Source organism: Anomaloglossus baeobatrachus, chromosome 3 (assembly GCF_048569485.1).
Source record: "Anomaloglossus baeobatrachus isolate aAnoBae1 chromosome 3, aAnoBae1.hap1, whole genome shotgun sequence".
In the NCBI taxonomy this organism is placed as follows: Eukaryota; Metazoa; Chordata; class Amphibia; order Anura; family Aromobatidae; genus Anomaloglossus; species Anomaloglossus baeobatrachus.
Window position 1 is genome coordinate 72,166,960 of NC_134355.1, and position 21,319 is coordinate 72,188,278.

General features: G+C 46.8%; 1 protein-coding gene across 1 annotated transcript in view; it reads right to left on the bottom strand.

Annotated features, from left to right (window-relative positions):
• LOC142294973 (uncharacterized) overlaps window positions 1–21,319 on the bottom strand; it is a 76,651-nt gene that overhangs the window by 17,164 nt on the left and 38,168 nt on the right. The gene's annotated exons all lie outside the window — the stretch shown is intronic.

Consider the following 21,319-nt stretch of genomic DNA (forward strand, 5'->3'; position numbering starts at 1 on the left):
GTCTGCCTGCGTTGCACACTACAACTCATTCTAACCAAGCCATTATACTAGCAAACACTCAGTGTACCTAGTGGCATCCTATACGTGGCTATTGGACTTTGCTATAGTCCCACTAGTGCAAAGACATTTGCAGAGCGCGTCTGCCTGCGTTGCACACTACAACTCATTCTAACCAAGCCATTATACTAGCAAACACTCAGTGTACCTAGTGGCATCCTATACGTGGCTATTGGACTTTGCTATAGTCCCACTAGTGCAAAGACATTTGCAGAGCGCGTCTGCCTGCGTTGCACACTACAACTCATTCTAACCAAGCCATTATACTAGCAAACACTCAGTGTACCTAGTGGCATCCTATACGTGGCTATTGGACTTTGCTATAGTCCCACTAGTGCAAAGACATTTGCAGAGCGCGTCTGCCTGCGTTGCACACTACAACTCATTCTAACCAAGCCATTATACTAGCAAACACTCAGTGTACCTAGTGGCATCCTATACGTGGCTATTGGACTTTGCTATAGTCCCACTAGTGCAAAGACATTTGCAGAGCGCGTCTGCCTGCGTTGCACACTACAACTCATTCTAACCAAGCCATTATACTAGCAAACACTCAGTGTACCTAGTGGCATCCTATACGTGGCTATTGGACTTTGCTATAGTCCCACTAGTGCAAAGACATTTGCAGAGCGCGTCTGCCTGCGTTGCACACTACAACTCATTCTAACCAAGCCATTATACTAGCAAACACTCAGTGTACCTAGTGGCATCCTATACGTGGCTATTGGACTTTGCTATAGTCCCACTAGTGCAAAGACATTTGCAGAGCGCGTCTGCCTGCGTTGCACACTACAACTCATTCTAACCAAGCCATTATACTAGCAAACACTCAGTGTACCTAGTGGCATCCTATACGTGGCTATTGGACTTTGCTATAGTCCCACTAGTGCAAAGACATTTGCAGAGCGCGTCTGCCTGCGTTGCACACTACAACTCATTCTAACCAAGCCATTATACTAGCAAACACTCAGTGTACCTAGTGGCATCCTATACGTGGCTATTGGACTTTGCTATAGTCCCACTAGTGCAAAGACATTTGCAGAGCGCGTCTGCCTGCGTTGCACACTACAACTCATTCTAACCAAGCCATTATACTAGCAAACACTCAGTGTACCTAGTGGCATCCTATACGTGGCTATTGGACTTTGCTATAGTCCCACTAGTGCAAAGACATTTGCAGAGCGCGTCTGCCTGCGTTGCACACTACAACTCATTCTAACCAAGCCATTATACTAGCAAACACTCAGTGTACCTAGTGGCATCCTATACGTGGCTATTGGACTTTGCTATAGTCCCACTAGTGCAAAGACATTTGCAGAGCGCGTCTGCCTGCGTTGCACACTACAACTCATTCTAACCAAGCCATTATACTAGCAAACACTCAGTGTACCTAGTGGCATCCTATACGTGGCTATTGGACTTTGCTATAGTCCCACTAGTGCAAAGACATTTGCAGAGCGCGTCTGCCTGCGTTGCACACTACAACTCATTCTAACCAAGCCATTATACTAGCAAACACTCAGTGTACCTAGTGGCATCCTATACGTGGCTATTGGACTTTGCTATAGTCCCACTAGTGCAAAGACATTTGCAGAGCGCGTCTGCCTGCGTTGCACACTACAACTCATTCTAACCAAGCCATTATACTAGCAAACACTCAGTGTACCTAGTGGCATCCTATACGTGGCTATTGGACTTTGCTATAGTCCCACTAGTGCAAAGACATTTGCAGAGCGCGTCTGCCTGCGTTGCACACTACAACTCATTCTAACCAAGCCATTATACTAGCAAACACTCAGTGTACCTAGTGGCATCCTATACGTGGCTATTGGACTTTGCTATAGTCCCACTAGTGCAAAGACATTTGCAGAGCGCGTCTGCCTGCGTTGCACACTACAACTCATTCTAACCAAGCCATTATACTAGCAAACACTCAGTGTACCTAGTGGCATCCTATACGTGGCTATTGGACTTTGCTATAGTCCCACTAGTGCAAAGACATTTGCAGAGCGCGTCTGCCTGCGTTGCACACTACAACTCATTCTAACCAAGCCATTATACTAGCAAACACTCAGTGTACCTAGTGGCATCCTATACGTGGCTATTGGACTTTGCTATAGTCCCACTAGTGCAAAGACATTTGCAGAGCGCGTCTGCCTGCGTTGCACACTACAACTCATTCTAACCAAGCCATTATACTAGCAAACACTCAGTGTACCTAGTGGCATCCTATACGTGGCTATTGGACTTTGCTATAGTCCCACTAGTGCAAAGACATTTGCAGAGCGCGTCTGCCTGCGTTGCACACTACAACTCATTCTAACCAAGCCATTATACTAGCAAACACTCAGTGTACCTAGTGGCATCCTATACGTGGCTATTGGACTTTGCTATAGTCCCACTAGTGCAAAGACATTTGCAGAGCGCGTCTGCCTGCGTTGCACACTACAACTCATTCTAACCAAGCCATTATACTAGCAAACACTCAGTGTACCTAGTGGCATCCTATACGTGGCTATTGGACTTTGCTATAGTCCCACTAGTGCAAAGACATTTGCAGAGCGCGTCTGCCTGCGTTGCACACTACAACTCATTCTAACCAAGCCATTATACTAGCAAACACTCAGTGTACCTAGTGGCATCCTATACGTGGCTATTGGACTTTGCTATAGTCCCACTAGTGCAAAGACATTTGCAGAGCGCGTCTGCCTGCGTTGCACACTACAACTCATTCTAACCAAGCCATTATACTAGCAAACACTCAGTGTACCTAGTGGCATCCTATACGTGGCTATTGGACTTTGCTATAGTCCCACTAGTGCAAAGACATTTGCAGAGCGCGTCTGCCTGCGTTGCACACTACAACTCATTCTAACCAAGCCATTATACTAGCAAACACTCAGTGTACCTAGTGGCATCCTATACGTGGCTATTGGACTTTGCTATAGTCCCACTAGTGCAAAGACATTTGCAGAGCGCGTCTGCCTGCGTTGCACACTACAACTCATTCTAACCAAGCCATTATACTAGCAAACACTCAGTGTAACCTAGTGGCATCCTATACGTGGCTATTGGACTTTGCTATAGTCCCACTAGTGCAAAGACATTTGCAGAGCGCGTCTGCCTGCGTTGCACACTACAACTCATTCTAACCAAGCCATTATACTAGCAAACACTCAGTGTACCTAGTGGCATCCTATACGTGGCTATTGGACTTTGCTATAGTCCCACTAGTGCAAAGACATTTGCAGAGCGCGTCTGCCTGCGTTGCACACTACAACTCATTCTAACCAAGCCATTATACTAGCAAACACTCAGTGTACCTAGTGGCATCCTATACGTGGCTATTGGACTTTGCTATAGTCCCACTAGTGCAAAGACATTTGCAGAGCGCGTCTGCCTGCGTTGCACACTACAACTCATTCTAACCAAGCCATTATACTAGAGCAAACACTCAGTGTACCTAGTGGCATCCTATACGTGGCTATTGGACTTTGCTATAGTCCCACTAGTGCAAAGACATTTGCAGAGCGCGTCTGCCTGCGTTGCACACTACAACTCATTCTAACCAAGCCATTATACTAGCAAACACTCAGTGTACCTAGTGGCATCCTATACGTGGCTATTGGACTTTGCTATAGTCCCACTAGTGCAAAGACATTTGCAGAGCGCGTCTGCCTGCGTTGCACACTACAACTCATTCTAACCAAGCCATTATACTAGCAAACACTCAGTGTACCTAGTGGCATCCTATACGTGGCTATTGGACTTTGCTATAGTCCCACTAGTGCAAAGACATTTGCAGAGCGCGTCTGCCTGCGTTGCACACTACAACTCATTCTAACCAAGCCATTATACTAGCAAACACTCAGTGTACCTAGTGGCATCCTATACGTGGCTATTGGACTTTGCTATAGTCCCACTAGTGCAAAGACATTTGCAGAGCGCGTCTGCCTGCGTTGCACACTACAACTCATTCTAACCAAGCCATTATACTAGCAAACACTCAGTGTACCTAGTGGCATCCTATACGTGGCTATTGGACTTTGCTATAGTCCCACTAGTGCAAAGACATTTGCAGAGCGCGTCTGCCTGCGTTGCACACTACAACTCATTCTAACCAAGCCATTATACTAGCAAACACTCAGTGTACCTAGTGGCATCCTATACGTGGCTATTGGACTTTGCTATAGTCCCACTAGTGCAAAGACATTTGCAGAGCGCGTCTGCCTGCGTTGCACACTACAACTCATTCTAACCAAGCCATTATACTAGCAAACACTCAGTGTACCTAGTGGCATCCTATACGTGGCTATTGGACTTTGCTATAGTCCCACTAGTGCAAAGACATTTGCAGAGCGCGTCTGCCTGCGTTGCACACTACAACTCATTCTAACCAAGCCATTATACTAGCAAACACTCAGTGTACCTAGTGGCATCCTATACGTGGCTATTGGACTTTGCTATAGTCCCACTAGTGCAAAGACATTTGCAGAGCGCGTCTGCCTGCGTTGCACACTACAACTCATTCTAACCAAGCCATTATACTAGCAAACACTCAGTGTACCTAGTGGCATCCTATACGTGGCTATTGGACTTTGCTATAGTCCCACTAGTGCAAAGACATTTGCAGAGCGCGTCTGCCTGCGTTGCACACTACAACTCATTCTAACCAAGCCATTATACTAGCAAACACTCAGTGTACCTAGTGGCATCCTATACGTGGCTATTGGACTTTGCTATAGTCCCACTAGTGCAAAGACATTTGCAGAGCGCGTCTGCCTGCGTTGCACACTACAACTCATTCTAACCAAGCCATTATACTAGCAAACACTCAGTGTACCTAGTGGCATCCTATACGTGGCTATTGGACTTTGCTATAGTCCCCACTAGTGCAAAGACATTTGCAGAGCGCGTCTGCCTGCGTTGCACACTACAACTCATTCTAACCAAGCCATTATACTAGCAAACACTCAGTGTACCTAGTGGCATCCTATACGTGGCTATTGGACTTTGCTATAGTCCCACTAGTGCAAAGACATTTGCAGAGCGCGTCTGCCTGCGTTGCACACTACAACTCATTCTAACCAAGCCATTATACTAGCAAACACTCAGTGTACCTAGTGGCATCCTATACGTGGCTATTGGACTTTGCTATAGTCCCCACTAGTGCAAAGACATTTGCAGAGCGCGTCTGCCTGCGTTGCACACTACAACTCATTCTAACCAAGCCATTATACTAGCAAACACTCAGTGTACCTAGTGGCATCCTATACGTGGCTATTGGACTTTGCTATAGTCCCACTAGTGCAAAGACATTTGCAGAGCGCGTCTGCCTGCGTTGCACACTACAACTCATTCTAACCAAGCCATTATACTAGCAAACACTCAGTGTACCTAGTGGCATCCTATACGTGGCTATTGGACTTTGCTATAGTCCCACTAGTGCAAAGACATTTGCAGAGCGCGTCTGCCTGCGTTGCACACTACAACTCATTCTAACCAAGCCATTATACTAGCAAACACTCAGTGTACCTAGTGGCATCCTATACGTGGCTATTGGACTTTGCTATAGTCCCCACTAGTGCAAAGACATTTGCAGAGCGCGTCTGCCTGCGTTGCACACTACAACTCATTCTAACCAAGCCATTATACTAGCAAACACTCAGTGTACCTAGTGGCATCCTATACGTGGCTATTGGACTTTGCTATAGTCCCACTAGTGCAAAGACATTTGCAGAGCGCGTCTGCCTGCGTTGCACACTACAACTCATTCTAACCAAGCCATTATACTAGCAAACACTCAGTGTACCTAGTGGCATCCTATACGTGGCTATTGGACTTTGCTATAGTCCCACTAGTGCAAAGACATTTGCAGAGCGCGTCTGCCTGCGTTGCACACTACAACTCATTCTAACCAAGCCATTATACTAGCAAACACTCAGTGTACCTAGTGGCATCCTATACGTGGCTATTGGACTTTGCTATAGTCCCACTAGTGCAAAGACATTTGCAGAGCGCGTCTGCCTGCGTTGCACACTACAACTCATTCTAACCAAGCCATTATACTAGCAAACACTCAGTGTACCTAGTGGCAACTACCTTCTATACGTGGCTATTGGACTTTGCTATAGTCCCACTAGTGCAAAGACATTTGCAGAGCGCGTCTGCCTGCGTTGCACACTACAACTCATTCTAACCAAGCCATTATACTAGCAAACACTCAGTGTACCTAGTGGCATCCTATACGTGGCTATTGGACTTTGCTATAGTCCCACTAGTGCAAAGACATTTGCAGAGCGCGTCTGCCTGCGTTGCACACTACAACTCATTCTAACCAAGCCATTATACTAGCAAACACTCAGTGTACCTAGTGGCATCCTATACGTGGCTATTGGACTTTGCTATAGTCCCACTAGTGCAAAGACATTTGCAGAGCGCGTCTGCCTGCGTTGCACACTACAACTCATTCTAACCAAGCCATTATACTAGCAAACACTCAAGTGTACCTAGTGGCATCCTATACGTGGCTATTGGACTTTGCTATAGTCCCACTAGTGCAAAGACATTTGCAGAGCGCGTCTGCCTGCGTTGCACACTACAACTCATTCTAACCAAGCCATTATACTAGCAAACACTCAGTGTACCTAGTGGCATCCTATACGTGGCTATTGGACTTTGCTATAGTCCCACTAGTGCAAAGACATTTGCAGAGCGCGTCTGCCTGCGTTGCACACTACAACTCATTCTAACCAAGCCATTATACTAGCAAACACTCAGTGTACCTAGTGGCATCCTATACGTGGCTATTGGACTTTGCTATAGTCCCACTAGTGCAAAGACATTTGCAGAGCGCGTCTGCCTGCGTTGCACACTACAACTCATTCTAACCAAGCCATTATACTAGCAAACACTCAGTGTACCTAGTGGCATCCTATACGTGGCTATTGGACTTTGCTATAGTCCCACTAGTGCAAAGACATTTGCAGAGCGCGTCTGCCTGCGTTGCACACTACAACTCATTCTAACCAAGCCATTATACTAGCAAACACTCAGTGTACCTAGTGGCATCCTATACGTGGCTATTGGACTTTGCTATAGTCCCACTAGTGCAAAGACATTTGCAGAGCGCGTCTGCCTGCGTTGCACACTACAACTCATTCTAACCAAGCCATTATACTAGCAAACACTCAGTGTACCTAGTGGCATCCTATACGTGGCTATTGGACTTTGCTATAGTCCCACTAGTGCAAAGACATTTGCAGAGCGCGTCTGCCTGCGTTGCACACTACAACTCATTCTAACCAAGCCATTATACTAGCAAACACTCAGTGTACCTAGTGGCATCCTATACGTGGCTATTGGACTTTGCTATAGTCCCACTAGTGCAAAGACATTTGCAGAGCGCGTCTGCCTGCGTTGCACACTACAACTCATTCTAACCAAGCCATTATACTAGCAAACACTCAGTGTACCTAGTGGCATCCTATACGTGGCTATTGGACTTTGCTATAGTCCCACTAGTGCAAAGACATTTGCAGAGCGCGTCTGCCTGCGTTGCACACTACAACTCATTCTAACCAAGCCATTATACTAGCAAACACTCAGTGTACCTAGTGGCATCCTATACGTGGCTATTGGACTTTGCTATAGTCCCACTAGTGCAAAGACATTTGCAGAGCGCGTCTGCCTGCGTTGCACACTACAACTCATTCTAACCAAGCCATTATACTAGCAAACACTCAGTGTACCTAGTGGCATCCTATACGTGGCTATTGGACTTTGCTATAGTCCCACTAGTGCAAAGACATTTGCAGAGCGCGTCTGCCTGCGTTGCACACTACAACTCATTCTAACCAAGCCATTATACTAGCAAACACTCAGTGTACCTAGTGGCATCCTATACGTGGCTATTGGACTTTGCTATAGTCCCACTAGTGCAAAGACATTTGCAGAGCGCGTCTGCCTGCGTTGCACACTACAACTCATTCTAACCAAGCCATTATACTAGCAAACACTCAGTGTACCTAGTGGCATCCTATACGTGGCTATTGGACTTTGCTATAGTCCCACTAGTGCAAAGACATTTGCAGAGCGCGTCTGCCTGCGTTGCACACTACAACTCATTCTAACCAAGCCATTATACTAGCAAACACTCAGTGTACCTAGTGGCATCCTATACGTGGCTATTGGACTTTGCTATAGTCCCACTAGTGCAAAGACATTTGCAGAGCGCGTCTGCCTGCGTTGCACACTACAACTCATTCTAACCAAGCCATTATACTAGCAAACACTCAGTGTACCTAGTGGCATCCTATACGTGGCTATTGGACTTTGCTATAGTCCCACTAGTGCAAAGACATTTGCAGAGCGCGTCTGCCTGCGTTGCACACTACAACTCATTCTAACCAAGCCATTATACTAGCAAACACTCAGTGTACCTAGTGGCATCCTATACGTGGCTATTGGACTTTGCTATAGTCCCACTAGTGCAAAGACATTTGCAGAGCGCGTCTGCCTGCGTTGCACACTACAACTCATTCTAACCAAGCCATTATACTAGCAAACACTCAGTGTACCTAGTGGCATCCTATACGTGGCTATTGGACTTTGCTATAGTCCCACTAGTGCAAAGACATTTGCAGAGCGCGTCTGCCTGCGTTGCACACTACAACTCATTCTAACCAAGCCATTATACTAGCAAACACTCAGTGTACCTAGTGGCATCCTATACGTGGCTATTGGACTTTGCTATAGTCCCACTAGTGCAAAGACATTTGCAGAGCGCGTCTGCCTGCGTTGCACACTACAACTCATTCTAACCAAGCCATTATACTAGCAAACACTCAGTGTACCTAGTGGCATCCTATACGTGGCTATTGGACTTTGCTATAGTCCCACTAGTGCAAAGACATTTGCAGAGCGCGTCTGCCTGCGTTGCACACTACAACTCATTCTAACCAAGCCATTATACTAGCAAACACTCAGTGTAACCTAGTGGCATCCTATACGTGGCTATTGGACTTTGCTATAGTCCCACTAGTGCAAAGACATTTGCAGCACGTCTGCCTGCGTTGCACACTCCAACTAATTATAACTAAGTTGCATTGTCAGGGATATTTATTCTTTATTATTCTGCTGTTAATAAAGCTAGACCACCACTGCAATCTTCACCACCTCTCAATTTTTACTACCACATTTTCAGTCCACAATCTTGTCGCAATCAACATGAGTGGCAAAATGACAGATGCTGGTGGAAAGGGGAAGAGGCGTGGTGGAAAAGGCAAAAAAGGTTTTGTCCGTGGGGAAGGTGGCAAAGCTCCATTATCATCTGCTGAAGATAGACCATCTACCAGCAAAAGTAAGATGTCTACTACTTACCGTGGACAATCCGATGTGCTCCCTTTTTTACGGACACGAACAACAGGAAGAAAGGTAGATGATGGGCAAAAAAGGAAAATGCTTGAATGGATCTCAAGTGGTCCAACAAGTGCCCTCTCAGCCACTTCAAGTACCGCATCCAAAAAACACCAGTCCTCTGAGTTGTCATCCCAATCACACTTGATTTCTCCCAGCTCTGAAGTCTCCATCAGCCCTGCACAGTATGGTGGAACTGAGATGGCTGAGTCTGCAGAGCTGTTCAGTCACACTATAGCCTGGGAATCAGAGGTCTGCTCCCAAGCTACAGTGAGTACAGAACAGGAAATGGTCTGCAGTGATGCCCAGAACCTTTGTGACTCAGATTCAGGCCGTGAGGACCAAGTTTCTGAGCATAATGTTGACCCTTTGTCACAAACTGTAACACCTGTGGTTATAGACAATGAGGAACATACTGATGAAGATGAGACGCAGATACCCGATTGGGATGACAACTTAAATATTCCGTCAGGGCAAGAAGAGGCTCGGTCTGAGGGGGAGGGGAGTGCAAACACAACAATTGATGATGACGTTCTAGATCCCACCTACTGTCAACCCCCAGTCAGGCACTCGAGGAGGTCAACAGAGGCGGTGGAGGAGGATGCAACCGACGACGAAGTTACCTTGCGCCTTCCTGGACAGAGTCGGAGCACTGGTAGCACGTCTACAACTGCATCCTCAGCCACCACTCTGCCTATGAGCATTATTCGGGGTGGATCAACAGGTCGCATGGCCTCTAAGCCTTGCCTAGCCTGGTCCTTTTTTCACATCGAAAAAGATCGCCCAACTCATGTGATATGTAACATTTGTCATGATTCTCTTAGTAGAGGTCAAAAGCTCAGCAGTTTGACAACTTCTTCCATGAATCGTCACATGAATAAATATCATAAGTCCCGGTGGGAAGCTCACCGTGCTGCAATGCGGCCTAGCGGAGCGAACCATCCACCGCCCCGCCCCTTCCACTGCATCCGCGCGCTCTTCATCTTCTAGGACTGTGGGGACAGCTGCCACACCTGTTTTTCCACGCAAAACTTCCACCACTGTAACCGCAAACAGGCAGTTTGCTTGTAAGGTCGTCAGTTGGTTTGGAAGGGGAAACAAGTGAGTGTGTACAGCTCTCTCAGACATCGATAGCACCAACGTTGGATGAAGGCAACATCATGTCTCCGCCTGCACTTTCCTCACAAACCTGCATTTTTCCAGGGACACCCTACTCAACACCGTCTACACACAGCAGCCAGATCTCTGTCCCTCAGATGTGGTCAAATAAAAGGCCACTTCCTCCGACCCATGACAAAGCTAAGAGGTTGACTCTATCCCTCTGTAAGCTGTTGGCTACCGAAATGCTGCCTTTCCGCCTAGTGGACACACAGGATTTTAGAGACCTTATGTCTGTCGCTGTGCCCCAGTACCAGATGCCTAGTCGCCACTACTTCTCTAAGAAAGGTGTGCCCGCGCTACACCAGCATGTCGCACACAACATCACCGCTTCCTTGAGAAACTCTGTGTGTGAACGGGTGCATTTCACCACCGATACTTGGACCAGTAAGCATGGACAGGGACGTTACATGTCGCTGACTGGGCACTGGGTAACTATGGTGATAGATGGTGAAGGGTCTGCTGCACAAGTCTTGCCGTCCCCACGACTTGTGTGTCAATCCTCTGTCTGTCCAAGTTCCGCCACTGCTTCTGCATCCTCCACCTCATCTGGGTCCTCCACCTCCGCCCCAAGCCTGCCTGGTCAGGCCACCAGCGTTCTCACTGCGCAGAAGGAATCACGCACCCCTCATTACTATGCTGGCAGCAGAGCGCAACGGCATCAGGCGGTCTTTAGCTTGACATGTCTTGGTAATAAGAGTCACACAGCTGAGGAGTTGTGGTCAGCTTTGCGGTCCGAGTTTAATAAATGGTTGTCTCCACTCAAACTGCAGCCTGGTAAGGCCGTGTGCGACAATGCTGCAAACCTGGGTGCGGCACTTCGCCTGGGCAAGGTGACACACGTACCTTGTATGGCTCACGTGTTGAACCTTGTCGTGCAGCAATTTTTAACACACTATCCCGGCCTAGATGGCCTTCTGAACAGGGCACGAAAACTGTCAGCTCACTTCCGCCGTTCAAGCGCCGCAGCAGAGCGACTTGCATCGCTCCAGAAGTCTTTCGGCCTGCCGGTTCATCGCCTGAAATGCGATGTGGCGACACGCTGGAATTCAACTCTCCACATGTTACAGCGACTGTGGCAGCACCGCAGAGCCCTGGTGCAATACGTCATGACGTATAGCCTGGGCCAACGAGATGCAGAGGTGGGGCAGATCACCCTGATGGAGTGGTCTCAGATCAAGGACCTATGCACCCTTCTGCACAGTTTCGACATGGCGACGAATATGTTTAGCTCTGACAATGCCATTATCAGCATGACGATTCCAGTCATTTACATGCTGGAGCACACGCTAAACACTATTCGGAGTCAGGGGGTGGGACAACATGAAGGGGAGGAACTACAGGAGGATTCATATGCGCAAGGGACAACAACATCACGAAGGTCCAGACGTTCATCATCACCAACGCAGCAGGCATGGGACCATGGGGGACAGGGATCGACAAGGGCGCATAGTAGCAGGCGAAATGTTGAGCAAGGTGCAGGAGAACATGAAGAAATGGAGGACGAACTGTCCATGGACATGGAAGACTCAGCGGATGAGGGAGACCTTGGTCAAATTTCAGTTGAAAGAGGTTGGGGTCAGATGTCAGAGGAAGAAAGAACGGGTAGCACCTCTATGCCACAAACACAGCATGGACTTGGTCCGCATGGCTGCGCAAGACACATGAGTGCCTTTTTGTTGCACTACCTCCAACATGACAGTCGTATTGTCAAAATTAGAAGTGATGATGACTACTGGATTGCCACACTATTAGATCCCCGGTACAAGTCCAAATTTTGTGACATAATTCCAGCCATAGAAAGGGACGCACGTATGCAGGAGTATCAGCAGAAGCTGTTACTAGATCTTAGCTCGGCTTTTCCACCAAACAACCGTGCAGGTGCAGGGAGTGAATCTCCCAGTTGTAACTTGACAAACATGGGACGGTCTCGTCATCTTCAACAGTCTACCCGTACCAGTAGGACCTTTTCTGGTGCCGGTAACAGCAATTTTATGGAATCTTTTCATAATTTTTTTAGACCCTCTTTTGCAAGGCCACCAGAGACAACAAGTCTGACACATAGTCAACGGCTGGAGAGGATGATACAGGAGTATCTCCAAATGAACATCGATGCCATGACTGTGCAACTGGAGCCTTGCTCCTTTTGGGCTTCAAACCTACAAAAATGGCCAGAGCTCGCAACTTACGCCTTGGAGATTTTGTCGTGTCCAGCTGCCAGCGTTGTCTCTGAACGTGTATTCAGTGCTGCTGGGTGTGTGCTGACAGATAAGCGCACGCGTCTGTCCAGTGACAATGTGGACAGACTGACGTTCATCAAAATGAACAAGTCATGGATCCAGAAGGAATTTACTACCCCTGTGTCATCCTGGGGAGAGTAAATGCTTGTGGATTTGGAATGTGCTTGATGCAAATCAAAACATCCTGTTTGCAACTAGGGCCCAAGTGCTGCCACTGATGGGGTGGGTGTCTGTGTGGCCCAATTTTTGGAAAAAAGGGAGACTCCGCTTGGAGTAACCCTTGCTTGCTGTGTTTTTAAAAGAAGCCAAGATGAACAGAGCTGGGATCAGGAAAGACTTTGCTACCTACCCCGGTGTCATCCTGGGGACGGCTAAGAATAGCGTATTTTTGAATGTGCTTGATGCAAATCAAAACATCCTGTTTGCAACTAGGGCCCAAGTGCTGCCACTGATGGGGTGGGTGTCTGTGTGGCCCAATTTTTGGAAAAAAGGGAGACTCCGCTTGGAGTAACCCTTGCTTACATTGTTTTTAAAAGAAGCCAAGATGAACAAGTCATGGGTCAGCAAAGACTTTGCTACCTACCCCGGTGTCATCCTGGGGACGGCTAAGAATAGCGTATTTTTGAATGTGCTTGATGCAAATCAAAACATCCTGTTTGCAACTAGGGCCCAAGTGCTGCCACTGATGGGGTGGGTGTCTGTGTGGCCCAATTTTTGGAAAAAAGGGAGACTCCGCTTGGAGTAACCCTTGCTTGCTGTGTTTTTAAAAGAAGCCAAGATGAACAGAGCTGGGATCAGGAAAGACTTTGCTACCTACCCCGGTGTCATCCTGGGGACGGATAAGAATGGCGTATTTTGGAATGTGCTTGATGCAAATCTAGCTGTGAAGTGTACAACTGGGGCACAACTGCTGCCACTGAATGGGTGGGTGTGTGGGGCCCAATTTTGGGAAAAAAAGGGAGACTCCGCTTGGAGTAACCCTTGCTTGCTGTGTTTTTAAAAGAAGCCAAGATGAACAGAGCTGGGATCAGGAAAGACTTTATCTACCTACCCCGGTGTCATACTGGGGACGGATAAGAATGGCGTATTTTGGAATGTGCTTGATGCAAATCTAGCTGTGAAGTGTACAACTGGGGCACAACTGCTGCCACTGAATGGGTGGGTGTGTGGGGCCCAATTTTTGGAAAAAAAGGGAGACTCCGCTTGGAGTAACCCTTGCTTGCTGTGTTTTTAAAAGAAGCCAAGATGAACAGAGCTGGGATCAGGAAAGACTTTGCTACCTACCCCGGTGTCATCCTGGGGACGGATAAGAATGGCGTATTTTTGAATGTGCTTGATGCAAATCTAGCTGTGAAGTGTACAACTGGGGCACAACTGCTGCCACTGAATGGGTGGGTGTGTGTGGGGCCCAATTTTTGGAAAAAAGGGGAGACTCCGCTTGGAGTAACCCTTGCTTACATTGTTTTTAAAAGAAGCCAAGATGAACAAGTCATGGGTCAGCAAAGACTTTGCTACCTACCCCAGTGTCATCCTGGGGACGGCTAAGAATAGCGTATTTTTGAATGTGCTTGATGCAAATCAAAACATCCTGTTTGCAACTAGGGCCCAAGTGCTGCCACTGATGGGGTGGGTGTCTGTGTGGCCCAATTTTTGGAAAAAAAGGGAGACTCCGCTTGGAGTAACCCTTGCTTACATTGTTTTTAAAAGAAGCCAAGATGAACAGAGCTGGGATCAGGAAAGACTTTGCTACCTACCCCGGTGTCATCCTGGGGACGGATAAGAATGGCGTATTTTGGAATGTGCTTGATGCAAATCTAGCTGTGAAGTGTACAACTGGGGCACAACTGCTGCCACTGAATGGGTGGGTGTGTGGGGCCCAATTTTGGGAAAAAAAGGGAGACTCCGCTTGGAGTAACCCTTGCTTGCTGTGTTTTTAAAAGAAGCCAAGATGAACAGAGCTGGGATCAGGAAAGACTTTATCTACCTACCCCGGTGTCATACTGGGGACGGATAAGAATGGCGTATTTTGGAATGTGCTTGATGCAAATCTAGCTGTGAAGTGTACAACTGGGGCACAACTGCTGCCACTGAATGGGTGGGTGTGTGGGGCCCAATTTTTGGAAAAAAAGGGAGACTCCGCTTGGAGTAACCCTTGCTTGCTGTGTTTTTAAAAGAAGCCAAGATGAACAGAGCTGGGATCAGGAAAGACTTTGCTACCTACCCCGGTGTCATCCTGGGGACGGATAAGAATGGCGTATTTTTGAATGTGCTTGATGCAAATCTAGCTGTGAAGTGTACAACTGGGGCACAACTGCTGCCACTGAATGGGTGGGTGTGTGTGGGGCCCAATTTTTGGAAAAAAGGGGAGACTCCGCTTGGAGTAACCCTTGCTTACATTGTTTTTAAAAGAAGCCAAGATGAACAAGTCATGGGTCAGCAAAGACTTTGCTACCTACCCCAGTGTCATCCTGGGGACGGCTAAGAATAGCGTATTTTTGAATGTGCTTGATGCAAATCAAAACATCCTGTTTGCAACTAGGGCCCAAGTGCTGCCACTGATGGGGTGGGTGTCTGTGTGGCCCAATTTTTGGAAAAAAGGGAGACTCCGCTTGGAGTAACCCTTGCTTGCTGTGTTTTTAAAAGAAGCCAAGATGAACAGAGCTGGGATCAGGAAAGACTTTGCTACCTACCCCGGTGTCATCCTGTGGACGGCTAAGAATAGCGTATTTTTGAATGTGCTTGATGCAAATCAAAACATCCTGTTTGCAACTAGGGCCCAAGTGCTGCCACTGATGGGGTGGGTGTCTGTGTGGCCCAATTTTTGGAAAAAAGGGAGACTCCGCTTGGAGTAACCCTTGCTTGCTGTGTTTTTAAAAGAAGCCAAGATGAACAGAGCTGGGATCAGGAAAGACTTTGCTACCTACCCCGGTGTCATCCTGGGGACGGCTAAGAATAGCGTATTTTTGAATGTGCTTGATGCAAATCAAAACATCCTGTTTGCAACTAGGGCCCAAGTGCTGCCACTGATGGGGTGGGTGTCTGTGTGGCCCAATTTTTGGAAAAAAGGGAGACTCCGCTTGGAGTAACCCTTGCTTACATTGTTTTTAAAAGAAGCCAAGATGAACAAGTCATGGGTCAGCAAAGACTTTGCTACCTACCCCGGTGTCATCCTGGGGACGGCTAAGAATAGCGTATTTTTGAATGTGCTTGATGCAAATCAAAACATCCTGTTTGCAACTAGGGCCCAAGTGCTGCCACTGATGGGGTGGGTGTCTGTGTGGCCCAATTTTTGGAAAAAAGGGAGACTCCGCTTGGAGTAACCCTTGCTTACATTGTTTTTAAAAGAAGCCAAGATGAACAAGTCATGGGTCAGCAAAGACTTTGCTACCTACCCCAGTGTCATCCTGGGGACGGCTAAGAATAGCGTATTTTTGAATGTGCTTGATGCAAATCAAAACATCCTGTTTGCAACTAGGGCCCAAGTGCTGCCACTGATGGGGTGGGTGTCTGTGTGGCCCAATTTTTGGAAAAAAAGGGAGACTCCGCTTGGAGTAACCCTTGCTTACATTGTTTTTAAAAGAAGCCAAGATGAACAGAGCTGGGATCAGGAAAGACTTTGCTACCTACCCCGGTGTCATCCTGGGGACGGATAAGAATGGCGTATTTTGGAATGTGCTTGATGCAAATCTAGCTGTGAAGTGTACAACTGGGGCACAACTGCTGCCACTGAATGGGTGGGTGTGTGGGGCCCAATTTTGGGAAAAAAAGGGAGACTCCGCTTGGAGTAACCCTTGCTTGCTGTGTTTTTAAAAGAAGCCAAGATGAACAGAGCTGGGATCAGGAAAGACTTTATCTACCTACCCCGGTGTCATACTGGGGACGGATAAGAATGGCGTATTTTGGAATGTGCTTGATGCAAATCTAGCTGTGAAGTGTACAACTGGGGCACAACTGCTGCCACTGAATGGGTGGGTGTGTGGGGCCCAATTTTTGGAAAAAAAGGGAGACTCCGCTTGGAGTAACCCTTGCTTGCTGTGTTTTTAAAAGAAGCCAAGATGAACAGAGCTGGGATCAGGAAAGACTTTGCTACCTACCCCGGTGTCATCCTGGGGACGGATAAGAATGGCGTATTTTTGAATGTGCTTGATGCAAATCTAGCTGTGAAGTGTACAACTGGGGCACAACTGCTGCCACTGAATGGGTGGGTGTGTGTGGGGCCCAATTTTTGGAAAAAAGGGGAGACTCCGCTTGGAGTAACCCTTGCTTACATTGTTTTTAAAAGAAGCCAAGATGAACAAGTCATGGGTCAGCAAAGACTTTGCTACCTACCCCAGTGTCATCCTGGGGACGGCTAAGAATAGCGTATTTTTGAATGTGCTTGATGCAAATCAAAACATCCTGTTTGCAACTAGGGCCCAAGTGCTGCCACTGATGGGGTGGGTGTCTGTGTGGCCCAATTTTTGGAAAAAAGGGAGACTCCGCTTGGAGTAACCCTTGCTTGCTGTGTTTTTAAAAGAAGCCAAGATGAACAGAGCTGGGATCAGGAAAGACTTTGCTACCTACCCCGGTGTCATCCTGTGGACGGCTAAGAATAGCGTATTTTTGAATGTGCTTGATGCAAATCAAAACATCCTGTTTGCAACTAGGGCCCAAGTGCTGCCACTGATGGGGTGGGTGTCTGTGTGGCCCAATTTTTGGAAAAAAGGGAGACTCCGCTTGGAGTAACCCTTGCTTGCTGTGTTTTTAAAAGAAGCCAAGATGAACAGAGCTGGGATCAGGAAAGACTTTGCTACCTACCCCGGTGTCATCCTGGGGACGGCTAAGAATAGCGTATTTTTGAATGTGCTTGATGCAAATCAAAACATCCTGTTTGCAACTAGGGCCCAAGTGCTGCCACTGATGGGGTGGGTGTCTGTGTGGCCCAATTTTTGGAAAAAAGGGAGACTCCGCTTGGAGTAACCCTTGCTTACATTGTTTTTAAAAGAAGCCAAGATGAACAAGTCATGGGTCAGCAAAGACTTTGCTACCTACCCCGGTGTCATCCTGGGGACGGCTAAGAATAGCGTATTTTTGAATGTGCTTGATGCAAATCAAAACATCCTGTTTGCAACTAGGGCCCAAGTGCTGCCACTGATGGGGTGGGTGTCTGTGTGGCCCAATTTTTGGAAAAAAGGGAGACTCCGCTTGGAGTAACCCTTGCTTACATTGTTTTTAAAAGAAGCCAAGATGAACAAGTCATGGGTCAGCAAAGACTTTGCTACCTACCCCAGTGTCATCCTGGGGACGGCTAAGAATAGCGTATTTTTGAATGTGCTTGATGCAAATCAAAACATCCTGTTTGCAACTAGGGCCCAAGTGCTGCCACTGATGGGGTGGGTGTCTGTGTGGCCCAATTTTTGGAAAAAAGGGAGACTCCGCTTGGAGTAACCCTTGCTTGCTGTGTTTTTAAAAGAAGCCAAGATGAACAGAGCTGGGATCAGGAAAGACTTTGCTACCTACCCCGGTGTCATCCTGTGGACGGCTAAGAATAGCGTATTTTTGAATGTGCTTGATGCAAATCAAAACATCCTGTTTGCAACTAGGGCCCAAGTGCTGCCACTGATGGGGTGGGTGTCTGTGTGGCCCAATTTTTGGAAAAAAGGGAGACTCCGCTTGGAGTAACCCTTGCTTGCTGTGTTTTTAAAAGAAGCCAAGATGAACAGAGCTGGGATCAGGAAAGACTTTGCTACCTACCCCGGTGTCATCCTGTGGACGGCTAAGAATAGCGTATTTTTGAATGTGCTTGATGCAAATCAAAACATCCTGTTTGCAACTAGGGCCCAAGTGCTGCCACTGATGGGGTGGGTGTCTGTGTGGCCCAATTTTTGGAAAAAAGGGAGACTCCGCTTGGAGTAACCCTTGCTTGCTGTGTTTTTAAAAGAAGCCAAGATGAACAGAGCTGGGATCAGGAAAGACTTTGCTACCTACCCCGGTGTCATCCTGGGGACGGTTAAGAATAGCGTATTTTTGAATGTGCTTGATGCAAATCTAGCTGTGAAGTGTACAACTGGGGCACAACTGCTGCCACTGAAGGGGTGGGTGTGTGTGGGGCCCAATTTTTGGAAAAAAGGGAGACTCCGCTTGGAGTAACCCTTGCTTGCTGTGTTTTTAAAAGAAGCCAAGATGAACAGAGCTGGGATCAGGAAAGACTTTGCTACCTACCCCGGTGTCATCCTGGGGACGGATAAGAATGGCGTATTTTTGAATGTGCTTGATGCAAATCTAGCTGTGAAGTGTACAACTGGGGCACAACTGCTGCCACTGAAGGGGTGGGTGTGTGGGGCCCAATTTTTGGAAAAAAGGGAGACTCCGCTTGGAGTCACCTTGCGGTGTTTTACATGACTTTAGAAGGGCGTGCCATGCCTATATCTGTGTGTCCTCCTCTTTTTCCTTGTCCAGCTGTTTTGTTTTCGCATGAGTACATGTCCTTGTCACTTTCCCATGTGTTTGTGTTGTGTTGTGAGTTGTTTGTCACCTTTTGGACACCTTTGAGGGTGTTTTCTAGGTGTTTTACTGTGTTTGTGATTGCCTGCCATTGTTTCCTATGGGCTCGAGTTCGGTTCGTCGAACGTTCGACGAGCCGAACTCGAGCCAGACCCCCCGTTCGGCGAACCGCCTCGAGCCGAACCGGGACCGGTTCGCTCATCTCTAGTAAGGAGACTCATCTATAGACAGCGAACTACACAATACCAATGATTCGTAAAAGTGTAAAGCATTACATCTCTATCAAAATGGTCCCCAAAATCTCAGTTCAAAGACTCCAGGAGGTAAATTACAAAGTTTTGATTCATTAAGGTGCTTACATCAGAATTTTGGTAAAATACCTTAAGAAGTCGCAGTATTTTTGTGCAATTCGGATATGGCACTCAATGTTGCGACTTTTGGTATTTACACATCAGTCCCGGCCAGGTACGCTGATATAGTCAGGATGGGGCATGTCTACCTGCCTGTCAGATTCATGAAAAGTTACACCACTTACTCTAGAATTGTTCTCCAGTCTCCGATATACTTTTCTAGCAGCAGTTCACGTCAGTTATCAGAAGTACCTATTTCTTTAAGTGGCGTATGCCTCTTAATAAATTAGGAGCATCATAAACAAGTGGCTCAGCTTATTAAGGTTGTCATTTACTACACCAGTCTTAATCAACTGACCACTTTGTATCAAAAACAACATATATAGAACCGGAATCATCAATTGTGTTTTTTATACCAAACTAATCAAAATCATTCATGCGGCTTAGGTTCATAAATTTGGCACAAAATAAAAAATGCTGTTTATTTTGTGTGTCGCTAACCATTTTTACAATCAAAGTTTTTGGCACCTAAGAAGTTAACTTTTTTTTATCCAAATTGGCGTTATCATACAGATTTTCCTGAGACGTGCACTCCTTCCTCCTGTATGATACTGACAGATTATAAGCAGGCAGAAACACTTAAAGGAAAGAAGAACACACCTCTGCCGTAGCTCAGAGCAGGTTTCGTAGCACGTAAGATGTAATGTTAGACAAACGTGATCTCCTGGTCTGACCTCCTGCATGATTAGAAAGCACAGATGACTAATATATTTCAGATAAGGTGCAAGGTGCCTGTGGTGGAATGGCAGTGCAGCAGAGTTTATTTATGTCACATTACAAATCCTGCTATCAGTTCTCCTCCTTTCTTATCACTGTCAGCTCTGTTGTACTGCCCCTCGTCCTGACACTACCTGACTGGTGATTAGTCAGTATAAAACTTATGTCTGCTGTGCTCAAGCAACTTCTACTGACTCTGCAGATAGATCAGGTAAGCGTGTCACTACATCTCACATAGTAGTAGTCCAGAATAGGCAGGTTACTCTTGTGTGAATCAGAATGACAGCTTGATCTTCTCTCACTGCAGAGTGATTACAAGCTGCTTGAGCACACCAGACATAAATGTGAATATTGATCCACTGGTTTATATTGTGGCACAACTAAACCCAGCTGCACTAAGCCTCACCCCACAATGGCTCATGCAAGAGGTTAGACCCGGAGATCAGGGTTGTTTGACATTACCCATATCACGCACTGAAAAACATACACTGAGTTATGGTGGGGGCGTGTTCTTCTTCTACTTGGTTGCTGCCTGCTTATGATTGGTCATCATCATACAGGGAGAAGAAATACACCCCCCCAATGAAAACTATCTGAAAACACCCACTTAGACTTAAAATATGTAACTCATTAGCTGCCAAATAATTTGATTGTTAATATGTCCACAGCAAAGAGACGAGATTAAGAAGAAATAAATCGAAAAAAAACCAAAACATTTTATTCCGCTCTGCAGCCACTATTACATTTTGTATTCAGTTCAACATGACAAATTTGGTGAAAGCCCTCTTTAGAAAAAAAAAATGCACTAAAATAAAAACACCACCAGAAACCATACTC